Source organism: Coregonus lavaretus (assembly GCF_964263955.1).
Source record: "Coregonus lavaretus genome assembly, chromosome: 18".
Classification (NCBI taxonomy): Eukaryota; Metazoa; Chordata; class Actinopteri; order Salmoniformes; family Salmonidae; genus Coregonus; species Coregonus lavaretus.
The window spans coordinates 45,600,909-45,612,979 of record NC_140005.1 but is presented as its reverse complement, the minus strand read 5'-3'; positions in this window follow the sequence as shown (position 1 = coordinate 45,612,979).

The following is a 12,071-nucleotide window of genomic DNA, read 5'->3' as shown; positions in this document are numbered from 1 at the left end:
CAACCTGGGGGCGGCCCGTCAGGAAGTCCAGGACCCAGTTGCACAGGGCGGGTTTCAGACCCAGAGCCTCGAGCTTAATGATGAGCTTGGAGGGTACTATGGTGTTGAATGCTGAGCTATAGTCAATTAACAGCATTCTTACATAGGTATTCCTCTTGTCCAGATGGGATAGGGCAGTGTACAGTGTGATGGCGATTGCATTGTCTGTGGATCTATTGGGGCGGTAAGCAAATTGAAGTGGGTCTAGGGTGACAGGTAAGGTAGAGGTGATATGATCCTTGACTAGTCTCTCAAAGCACTTCATGATGACAGAGGTGAGTGCTACGGGGCGATAGTCATTTAGTTCAGTTACCTTTGCTTTCTTGGGTACAGGAACAATGGTGGCAATCTTGAAGCATGTGGGAACAGCAGACTGGGAAAGGGAGAGATTGAATATGTCCATAAACTCACCAGCCAGCTGGTCTGCGCATGCTCTGAGGACGCGGCTAGGGATGCCGTCTGGGCCGGCAGCCTTGCGGGGGTTAACATGCTTAAATGTCTTAATCACATCGGCCATGGAGAAGGAGAGGCCACAGTCCTTGGTAGTGGGCCTCGTCAGTGGCACTGTGTTATCCTCAAAGCGGGCGAAGAAGGTGTTTAGCTTGTCTGGAAGCGAGACGTCCGTGTCGGCGACGTGGCTGGTTTTCCTTTTGTAGTCCGTGATTGTCTGTAGACCCTGCCACATACGTCTCGTGTCTGAGCCGTTGAATTGCGACTCCACTTTGTCTCTATACTGATGTTTTTCCAGTTTAATTGCCTTGCGGAGTGATTAGCTACACTGTATGTATTCTGCCATATTCCCAGTCACCTTGCCACGGTTGAATGTGGTGGTTCGCGCTTTCAGATTTGCGCGAATGCTGCCATCTATCCACGGTTTCTGGTTAGGGTAGGTTTTAATAGTCACAGTGGGCACAACATCACCTATACACTTCCTGATAAACTCAGTCACCATTTCAGTGTATATGTCAAAAATATTTTCGGAAGCTACCCGGAACAGAGCAAAATGGAGTCGTTGTCAGATTTGCCGAAAGGAGGGCGGGGGAGGGCCTTATAACCATCCCAGAAGTTCGAATAGCAATGGTAGAGGATTTTAGCAGCGCGAGTACAACAGTCGATATGTTGATAGAACTTCGGCAGCCTAGTCCTCAAATTAGCTTTGTTAAAATCCCCGGCTACAATAAATGCAGCCTCAGGATATGTGGTTTCCAGTTTGCATATCCAGTGAAGTTCTTTGAGGGCCGTCATGGTATCGGCTTGATGGGGGATATACACGGCCGTGACTATAACCGAAGAAAATTCTCTTGGGAGATAATACGGTCGGCATTTGATTGTGAGATATTCTAGGTCGGGTGAACAGAAGGACTCGAGTTCCTGTATGTTATTACAATTACACCATGAGTCGTTAATCATGAAACACACACCTCCACCATTCTGCTTCCCGGAGAGATATTTATTCCTGTCTACGCGATGAACTGAGAACCCATCTGGCTGGACCGATTATCCCCAGAGAGCCATGTTTCCGTGAAACAGAGTATGTTACAGGCCTTGATGTCTCTCTGGAAACAAATCCTTGCCCGTAGTTCGTCGAGCTTGTTAACCAGTGACTGAACATTAGCGAGTAGAATACTTGGAAGTGGTGGGTGGTGTGTGCGCATCCTAATTCGAACCAGCAGGCCGCTCCGAGTGCCTCTCCTCCGCCGGCGATGTTTTAGGTCAGCCGCTGGAATCAGTTCAGTTGCCCTGGGGAGAGCAAACAAAGGATCTGCTTCAGGAAAGTCGTATTCCTGGTCATAATGCTGGTGAGTTACCGCCCCTCTGATATCCAATAGTTTTTCCAGGCTGTATGTAATGATGCAAAACACTTTCTGAGCTAATGATGTAAAAAATAATACATAAAAAAAACAAAGTACTGCAAAGTTTCCTAAGAGCTAGCAGTGATACATTATTTTTACACTTTTACAGTGTTAGTTTCATCAGCTGTTTTACAGTATAATACAAAACACAGGAAAAAAAATCATTATGACTGCACTGGGCCTTTAAGGAAAGAGATCAGAATCAGAATCTGAGAATTAACCTCAAGTAGTGCATGCTGGGAGGATGAGAGGCAAAAATAAATACACGGAAATAGTCTTATTGGTTACAAAAAGCGCAGTGTGTATGAGCTCTGACTGGCTGCAGGGTGTGAAAGAAAACGTCAGCCAAGATCAAAGTGGCGAAACGGCTGTGAAAGGGGGATAGGAAGGGGTGGAAGACGAGTGGATTCATCCCTTTACAATCCCTGGAGGATTCATCAGTGGCACTCAATCGCGACCTGCCTCATCTCAGGTAACACATAAATCAGTTTAACTTAATAAGTAAGTGTCACCTAGCTGACCCTGAGAACTCTCTTAAGTCAAATACCCACAGACTGTGGTAGGATCTGACAAGATAGGTAACAATATATTTCCTTTACAATATATTGAAAATATGTTTTTGTTGAAGAGGGAGGCAAATGTAGCCCGTATGATGAAGACTATGGCTCAAATCATTTGTCATTTTATTAGGGTCCTATAAAATCTGCAATGCGGAGAACTCGGATGGAATCACGGAATCCAGACATAAAAACTTAATTGAACAATATAAAAAAATATATTCAAATTGTCATGACTGTCCTGTCTGAGGATCCAAGGCCTCAGATCAGCTTGGCAAATGGCTGACAACAACCAGACCCCCTCTCACCCACAGAAGAGGGGAGGGGGGGCTGGCCGGGTTTTGACATCTTAACACTCGGTCGTAAATTAGGCATGAGGGGAATCTCCCTCTTGCTCTTCAGTATTGGTAAAGGAATGTCCCTTTGTCTCCAAAAAGAGAATACTGGAACAATATTTCTAACATCCGAATGTGTGGAATGATGACAGTTGGTCTATGGAAAATGAATGTCTATTTTGTGATGTCATTAAAAATGGTATAAAAATGTTATAACGAAAATACTGTAATTTGGAAAGTATACATACTCTATCTGTCAAATTTACCTCCAAATGTTGTAGAAGATATATGATTAATGATAATAGTATTTTTGTTAAGATAGGAATGTGATTTTAGTTTTCTAATGAGATAATTTTCCGTGCTGCTGTGCTGTTTGTTGCTACTTGGCTACCTGCCAAACTATTCACGTTTTACTTTTAATAAACGTTTAATCAATCTCTGTGTTCAACAAATTTACCAACTTTTTAGTTTTGTCCTCACTCATCTTTTTTCGTTAAACTTTTTCACCCCGGACGTTTTATCCCGAGACAGAAGAGTCATTTTCCTGTGCGTTTTTGCTGCCAACTGTACTTTATTTTCCTTTTTTCCATCGCAACTTTTTTCCCTTATTCAACTTTTTCACTCCGGACGCTTTATCTGGACATGGTTCGTCAACATCTTCAACAGCCGAAGCTAAGTAGTAACATTAACATGATATCTTCTAATTGCAGTCGCTGTACTCATAATATACAGTTGAACGATCGCCTTACGGCGAGAATAGCTGTGCTACAAGCCCAGCTTCAGACGCAATCGTTAGGCAAGGGTAATCTCAGTGTAGGAAAGGAAGAAACAGCGTCTGTGCCACCAGTAAGTACAGATAGTAACGTTAGTATAAATCCCCCCGCACAGTCCCCGCAGCCGGACAACTTTCTCATGGCTTCTGGAGGGAAATACTGTTGGAATGCTCAACCGGTGTCGCTCATTCAGCCGACAGAAACTTTCAACCGGTTTTCCCCATTATGTAGCGAGTCGGAGTCTGAGTCTGAGTCTTCTCTTGTCTCTACTCCTCCCGTTACGGGGTCTGAGACGCCGAAGGCTCCCACCATTAGCTCTGACAAATTGAAAACCCTAGTCATTGGCGACTCCATTACCCGCAGTATTAGACTTAAAACGAATCACCCAGCGATCATACACTGTTTACCAGGGGGCAGGGCTACCGACGTTAAGGCTAATCTAAAGATGGTGCTGGCTAAAGCTAAAACTGGCGAGTGTAGAGAGTATAGAGATATTGTTATCCACGTCGGCACCAACGATGTTAGGATGAAACAGTCAGAGGTCACCAAGTGCAACATAGCTTCAGCGTGTAAATCAGCTAGAAAGATGTGTCGGCATCGAGTAATTGTCTCTGGCCCCCTCCCAGTTAGGGGAAGTGACGAGCTCTACAGCAGAGTCTCAGCACTCAATCGCTGGTTGAAAACTGTTTTCTGCCCCTCCCAAAAGATAGAATTTGTGGATAATTGGCCCTCTTTCTGGGACTCACCCACAAACAGGATCAAGCCTGACCTGCTGAGGAGTGACGGACTCCATCCTAGCTGGAGGGGTGCTCTCCTCTTATCTACCAACATAGATAGGGCTCTAACTCCTCTAGCCCCACAGTGAAATAGGGTGCAGGCCAGGCAGCAGGCTGTTAGCCAACCTGCCAGCTTAGTGGAGTCTGCCAATAGCACAGTCAGTGTAGTCAGCTCAGCCATACCCATTGAGACTGTGTCTGTGCCTCGACCTAGGTTGGGCAAAACTAAACATGGCGGTGTTCACCCTAGCAATCTTATTAGGATAAAGACCTCCTCCATTCCTGCCATTATTGAAAGAGATCGTGATACCTCACATCTCAAAATAGGGTTACTTAATGTTAGATCCCTCACTTCAAAGGCAGTCATAGTCAATGAACTAATCACTGATCATAATCTTGATGTGATTGGCCTGACTGAAACATGGCTTAAGCCTGATGAATTTGCTGTGTCAAATGAGGCCTCACCTCCTGGTTACACTAGTGACCATATTCCCCGTGCATCCCGCAAAGGCGGAGGTGTTGCTAACATTTACGATAGCAAATTTCAATTTACAAAAAAAAATGGCGTTTTCATCTTTTGAGCTTCTAGTCATGAAATCTATGCAGCCTACTCAATCACTTTTTATAGCTACTGTTTACAGGCCTCCTGGGCCATATACAGCGTTCCTCTCTGAGTTTCCTGAATTCCTATCAGACCTTGTAGTCATAGCAGATCATATTCTAATTTTTGGTGATTTTAATATTCACATGGAGAAGTCCACAGACCCACTCCAAAAGTCTTTCGGAGCCATCATCGACTCAGTGGGTTTTGTCCAACATGTCTCTGGACCTACTCACTGCCACAGTCATACTCTGGACCTAGTTTTGTCCCATGGAATAAATGTTGTAGATCTTAATGTTTTTCCACAAAATCCTGGACTAACTTTCTACTTTTAAACTCGGACAAAACAGAGATGCTTGTTCTAGGTCCCAAGAAACAAAGAGATCTTCTGTTAAATCTGACAATCCATCTTGATGGTTGTAAAGTCGTCTCAAATAAAACTGTGAAGGACCTCGGCGTTACTCTTGACCCTGATCTCTCTTTTGACGAACATATCAAGACTGTTTCAAGGACAGCTTTTTTCCATCTACGTAACATTGCAAAAATCAGAAATGTTCTGTCCAAAAATGATGCAGAAAAATTAATCCATGCATTTGTTACTTCTAGGTTAGACTACTGCAATGCTCTACTTTCCGGCTACCCGGATAAAGCACTAAATAAACTTCAGTTAGTGCTAAATACGGCTGCTAGAATCCTGACTAGAACCAAGAAATTTGATCATATTACTCCAGTGCTAGCTTCCCTACACTGGCTTCCTGTTAAGGCAAGGGCTGATTTCAAGGTTTTACTGTTAACATATAAAGCGTTACATGGGCTTGCTCCTACCTATCTTTCCGAGTTGGTCCTGCCGTACATACCAATACGTACGCTACGGTCACAAGACGCAGGCCTCCTAATTGTCCCTAGAATTTCTAAGCAAACAGCGGGAGGCAGGGCTTTCTCCTATAGATCTCCATTTTTATGGAACAGTCTGCCTACCCATGTGAGAGACGCAGACTCGGTCTCAACCTTTAAGTCTTTACTGAAGACTTATTTCTTCAGTAGGTCATATGATTGAGTGTAGTCTGGCCCAGGAGTGTGAAGGTGAACGGAAAGGCTCTGGAGCAACGAACAGCCCTTGCTGTCTCTGCCAGGGGTTCTCTGCCTCTAACCCTGTTACAGGGGCTGAGTCACTGGCTTGCTGGTGCTCTTTCATGCCATCCCTAGGAGGGGTGCGTCACTTGAGTGGGTTGAGTTACTGACATGATCTTCCTGTCTGGGTTGGCGCCCCCCCTTGGTTTGTGCTGTGGTGGAGACCTCTGTGGGCTATACTCGGCCTTGTCTCAGGATTGTAAGTTGGTGGTTGAGGATATCCCTCTAGTGGTGCGGGGGCTGTGCTTTGGCAGAGTGGGTGGGGTTATATCCTTCCTGTTTGGCCCTGTCCGGGGGTTTCTTCGGATGGGGCCACAGTGTCTCCGGACCGCTCCTGTCTCAGCCTCCAGTATTTATGCTGCAGTAGTTTATGTGTCGGGGGGCTGGGGTTAGTTGGTTATACCTGGAGTACTTCTCCTGTCTTATCCAGTGTCCTGTGTGAATTTAAGTATGCTCTCTCTAATTCTCTCGTTCTCTCTTTCTCTCTGAGAACCTGAGCCCTAGGACCATACGTCAGGACTACCGGGCATGATGACACCTTGCTGTCCCCAGTCCGCCTGGCCTTGCTGCTATTCCAGTTTCAACTGTTCTGCCTGCGGTTACGAAACCCCTACCTGTCCCAGACCTGCTGTTTTCAACTCTTAATGATCGGCTATGAAAAGCCAACTGAGAGACCTGAGCCCTAGGACCATACGTCGGGACTACCGGCCGTGGTGACTCCTTGCTGTCCCCAGTTCGCCTGGCCTTGCTGCTATTCCAGTTTCAACTGTTCTGCCTGCGGTTATGGAACCCCTACCTGTCCCAGACCTGCTGTTTTCAACTCTTAATGATCGGCTATGAAAAGCCAACTGAGATTTATTCCTGATTATTATTTGACCATGCTTGTCACTTATGAACATTTTTGAACATCTTGGCATGGTTCTGTTATAATCTCCACCCGGCACAGCCAGAAGAGGACTGGCCACCCCTCATAGCCTGGTTCCTCTCTAGGTTTCTTCCTAGGTTTTGGCCTTTCTAGGGAGTTTTTCCTAGCCACCGTGCTTCTACACCTGCATTACTAGCTGTTTGGGGTTTTAGGCTGGGTTTCTGTACAGCACTTCGAGATATTAGCTGATGTAAGAAGGGCTATATAAAATAAAATTGATTGATTGATTGATAATTGTTTTTCATATAAGCTATGCACAGTAACTAGCCACGCCCGAGTGAGGTCAGAGATCGTGCCATCATGATAGAATTCCCTTTTACCCAGAGTGCATAAAAAGCCTTGGTAACAAAATTCACATTAGACCAGAAAGTGTGGAGCTGTGGCTACACATTTGAAATGGTTAGAATGTTTACCTCAACCCGAGGTGAAGAGGATAAACTCACCAGACTAGGCCTGAACATTGCCAGTCTGCAGCTGTGTGTGTGAAGTGCTTCAAACTCTGACAAAAGGCACAAGGTGGGAAGGAGAAAATCCAATCTCAGACAATCATTGGTGCATCTGAGTATCTGCTCTGAAAACACTCCACTACAAGACCAGGACAACTAAGAAGAAGGACATTGTGACCTCTGATGGACAACCAGAGCCTTACACCGACTTACAACTGACTCCTTCACAAGAAGGCTTGAGTCCAACAGAGATAAACGACGAAGGAAGACATTCCACACGTAAATACATTCATGATCTCTTACCTCAAACGGGCGATGGTTCGTGAGCAAAGTATTATGATTACTTTGAGGGTAGTTTCCAAATGTATCAACGATAAGTTTCTCTCTCTCTCTCTCCCCCTCCCTCTCTCATTTCTACCCCTCCCTCTTTTGATAACCAAGCAGTCATGTCGTTGTTAGTCCACTAGGGACTTTTTCTCATGTATTAATAATAATAATAATAATAATATGCCATTTAGCAGACGCTTTTATCCAAAGCGACTTACAGTCATGCGTGCATACATTTTTTGTGTATGGGTGGTCCCGGGGATTGAACCCACTACCTTGGCGTTACAAGCGCCGTGCTCTACCAGCTGAGCTACAGAGGACCACATTAAGTGTGTATGTTATTATTTAGTTAGCTAGTAAATAAATAATTTAACCAATTTGGGTAGTACTGAATCATAAGTAAACGAGTAACAATTAAACATAGTTAATTGATTCGATAAATAACAGTCATCATATAAAGTCAAGTCACAACAAAATGCATTCATTAATTTGTATAATTATAATATAGTCCCCTAATATATAATGACCACCCGCATTTTCTATTCTGAAAGAACATCATCCAGCTTTGCGTGCAGTGTGTGTGTGTGTGTGTCGTGTTGTGTGGCTGAGTGTGTCACGTGGACAACTGCGTGCAACTTGTCACTCACTGTGCATCCTGGTGGTAAAACATGTCGAAGCGACCCTCCTCTGAGGGAGGGAAAATCTTCCAAATAGAAATTCGATGTTAACTGCAAAGTTGAGGGCAGAGCAATACCCCAATGATTTACATTATATGAAACGGACGGGAGATCAAAAGTACATACCAAAAACAAGGAGAACAAATTCAATGCTCCCCTACAATCTTTAGAACCTGACCTCATTGACATTGTCTCAATAACAGTTATAGCACAAAATATGTCAAATCAGGTAAGAGGATATTTCTGTCTGAAATAAGTATTCTTTGGAGTGATTGAAATGCATCAGCAAGGCATTGGAAAGTTCAGGAAAACATCAGGGACGATCATCAAACAATCTTATGTATAATTGTTTGTGGAGATCAATTAATTTCCCTCTGTTATTCTTTGCAGATTCATCACTCTCCCTTCTAACGAGTCTAGCACAGCTTGTGTCGTAGGTGGAAACAGAAGACACATACAAGTCTTAGCTTTCAGGGATGGGGTCATAGCCCAAAATCATTAGTTAAAAATCTAGAGGCAGATTCATAGGAAGAAAACGATTTTAAGATGCGCCAGAAGCGCTTGAAACACTTTTACTGCTCCGTTTGTCCCAGCCGCTAATATGGTTACTTACGTAACCACGGTTCTATGAACTAAGCAGCGCATTCAGCTTACTGAGGAAAACTCAACACATTCTTTCAGATGCGGCTCGCGTGCCACGCAATGACTATGCCTGCCCTAAAGCATCGAGAGTGATGTTAGCAAAATGTCTTACCATGTTAATTGTGAAGGCACAATATAACGTAGCTCAAGGAAAGTCATTGCATGACTCGATGAGATATGAGGAAAGAACAACACTCTAACTGTAATGCAAACACAAGAATACACACAATTTGGTTCATAGGAATTCTTCATTTTTATGTTATTTTGTAGCAAAATGTTTTCAACACATCATTTTTTTTCTAAACTTCAGGTGTGAATTGTGATTTTCTCACATCATGTACACACTTATAGGGTTGTTCTTGATTAGCAAAATGGAAAGTGACCTCTCAACATGGAATGTATAAATGTAAGATCTAAAACAGACACAGCTCTATTCCACACGAAAGCTGCTCTGTGAATTTTGTAACACTTTCATTATTTCAAATGGTCCAGATATATTTTATTTTTGTTTTAACCTAATGAACAATATCATGTCAAAGCGACCATTTAGAATAAAGTGGTACCATATTTCTATTTGCACCGTTATGCAGTGTCATCTTCCATTGCGCCAACTAAGCACATCCCATGTTGTAAAACCACAGTAAAGCACAATCTCACTTTTGCTGAACAAGAAAATAAAAGGACTACTGCACAGATTCCCCTTTTTACATTCTCACCCATAGTTATTGTACAAAACATGTCAATTTACAGAACAGTATACACCAAGAGAAGTAACAAATAAAAAATATGAAGAAAAAAAATATTGCAATGCAGCAAAGAGACAGAAAGAGAACATTAAAGGGCATCAGAATCTGCACACGATGCTAGAGAACTCATCGCTATGAGTTGATCACATTGGCAGTAGTTCAGATAGAAACTAATTGTACAATTCATCACGTTCATATGCAACGTTATACACAGTCTCAGTCTGTTACTGTAACGTGGGGAGGAGGATTAAATTACAAAATAAACCAAAATCCAAATTAATAAAATTAATTCAGACATTTGATATCTTAACTTAAACAAACCAACATGGTTCTGTTTATTCAGCCAGACACTATAATTATTTATACATTTGCAGATAAATATCCTTCTTCTTCCCTTAGTACTCAATTTTTTTTTTCAGAAGTTGGATTACAGCAGCACAATGACATTAATTTAAATTGTTGAGGGTTCTCAATAAGTCTCTACTCTCTGTGTAACACATGGCCAGTGTATCATCCTGGCTAAACTGCCATTTTCAAAATTCACTGTCACACATTTTCAGCCACTCAAAGTGGTTAGTACAGTACTGCAGTTTCATGATGTAGAACTTGAGGTAGAAAACTAGTTTGAAAATCAATCGCTACATATTTTAATATCACAATGCCCCTAATGAAACAACCATTGATATTTTTGAAATAAATGACCAGGGTTATCAGATGGTGTAGATTTAAGATTTCCTTCATGATTGTGTCAAAATTGAACGCAGGCTGTAATGTTGTCTTTCTGAGGGGACTGGTTCAATATTTAGTATATTATTCTTGATTGACCATAATCTATAATGTTTTTTTTCTTTACGCATAAAGTAGAACTCTCAATGGTGACATAACATCTAAAAAACAAAAGGAAACATACAAAATTATTCATTTCGTTACATACAGTGCATTCGGAAAGTATTCAGACCCGTTGACGTTTTCCACATTGTGTTATGTTACAGCCTTATTCTAAAATTGATTAAATTAAAATTTTTGACCCCTCTGCAAAACATGACTTAGTACTTGGTGGCAAAACCATTGTTGGCAATCACAGAGGTCAGATGTTTCTTGTAGTTGGCCACCAGGTTTGCACACATCTCAGGAGGGATTTTGTTCCACTCCTCTTTGCAGATCTTCTCCAAGTCATTAAGGTTTCGAGGCTGACGTTTGGCAACTCGAACCTTCAGCTTCCTCCACAGATTTTCTATAGGATTAAGGTCTGGAGACTGGCTAAGCCACTCCAGGACCTTAATGTGCTTCTTCTTGAACCACTCCTTTGTTGCCTTGGCCGTGTGTTTTGGGTTATTGTCATGCTGGAATACCCATCCACGACCTATTTTCAATGCCCTTGCAGATGGAAGGAGGTTCTCTCAGAAGATTTGATGGTACATGGCCCCGTCCATCGTCCTTTTGATGCGGTGAAGTTGTCCTGTCCCATTATCAGAAAAACACTCCCAAAGCATAATGTTTCCACCTCCATGTTTGACGGTGGAGATGGTGTTATTGGGGTCATAGGCAGCATTCCTCCTCCTAAAAACACGATGAGTTGAGTTGATGCCAAAGAGCTCGATTCTGGTCTCATCTGACCACAACACTTTCACCCAGTTCTCCTCTGAATCATTCAGATGTTCATTGGCAAACTTCAGACGGGCCTGTATATGTGCTTTCTTGAGCAGGGGGACCTTGCGGGTGCTGCAGGATTTCAGTCCTTCACGGCGTAGTGTGTTACCAATTGTTTTCTTGGTGACTATGGTCCCAGCTGCCTTGAGATCATTGACAAGATCCTCCCGTGTAGTTCTGGGCTGATTCCTCACCATTCTCATGATCATTGCAACTCCACGAGGGGAGACCTTGCATGGAGCCCCAGGCCGAGGGAGATTGACAGTTCTTTTGTGTTTCTTCCATTTGCGAATAATCGCACCAACTGTTGTCACCTTCTCACCAAGCTGCTTGGCGATGGTCTTGTAGCCCATTCCAGCCTTGTGTAGGTCTACAATCTTGTCCCTGACATCCTTGGAGAGCTCTTTGGTCTTGGCCATGGTGGAGAGTTTGGAATCTGATTGATTGATTGCTTCTGTGGACAGGTGTCTTTTATACAGGCAACAAGCTGAGATTAGTAGCACTCCCTTTAAGAGTGTGCTCCTAATCTCAGCTCGTTACCTGTATAAAAGACACCTGGGAGCCAGAAATCTTTCTGATTGAGAGGGGGTCAA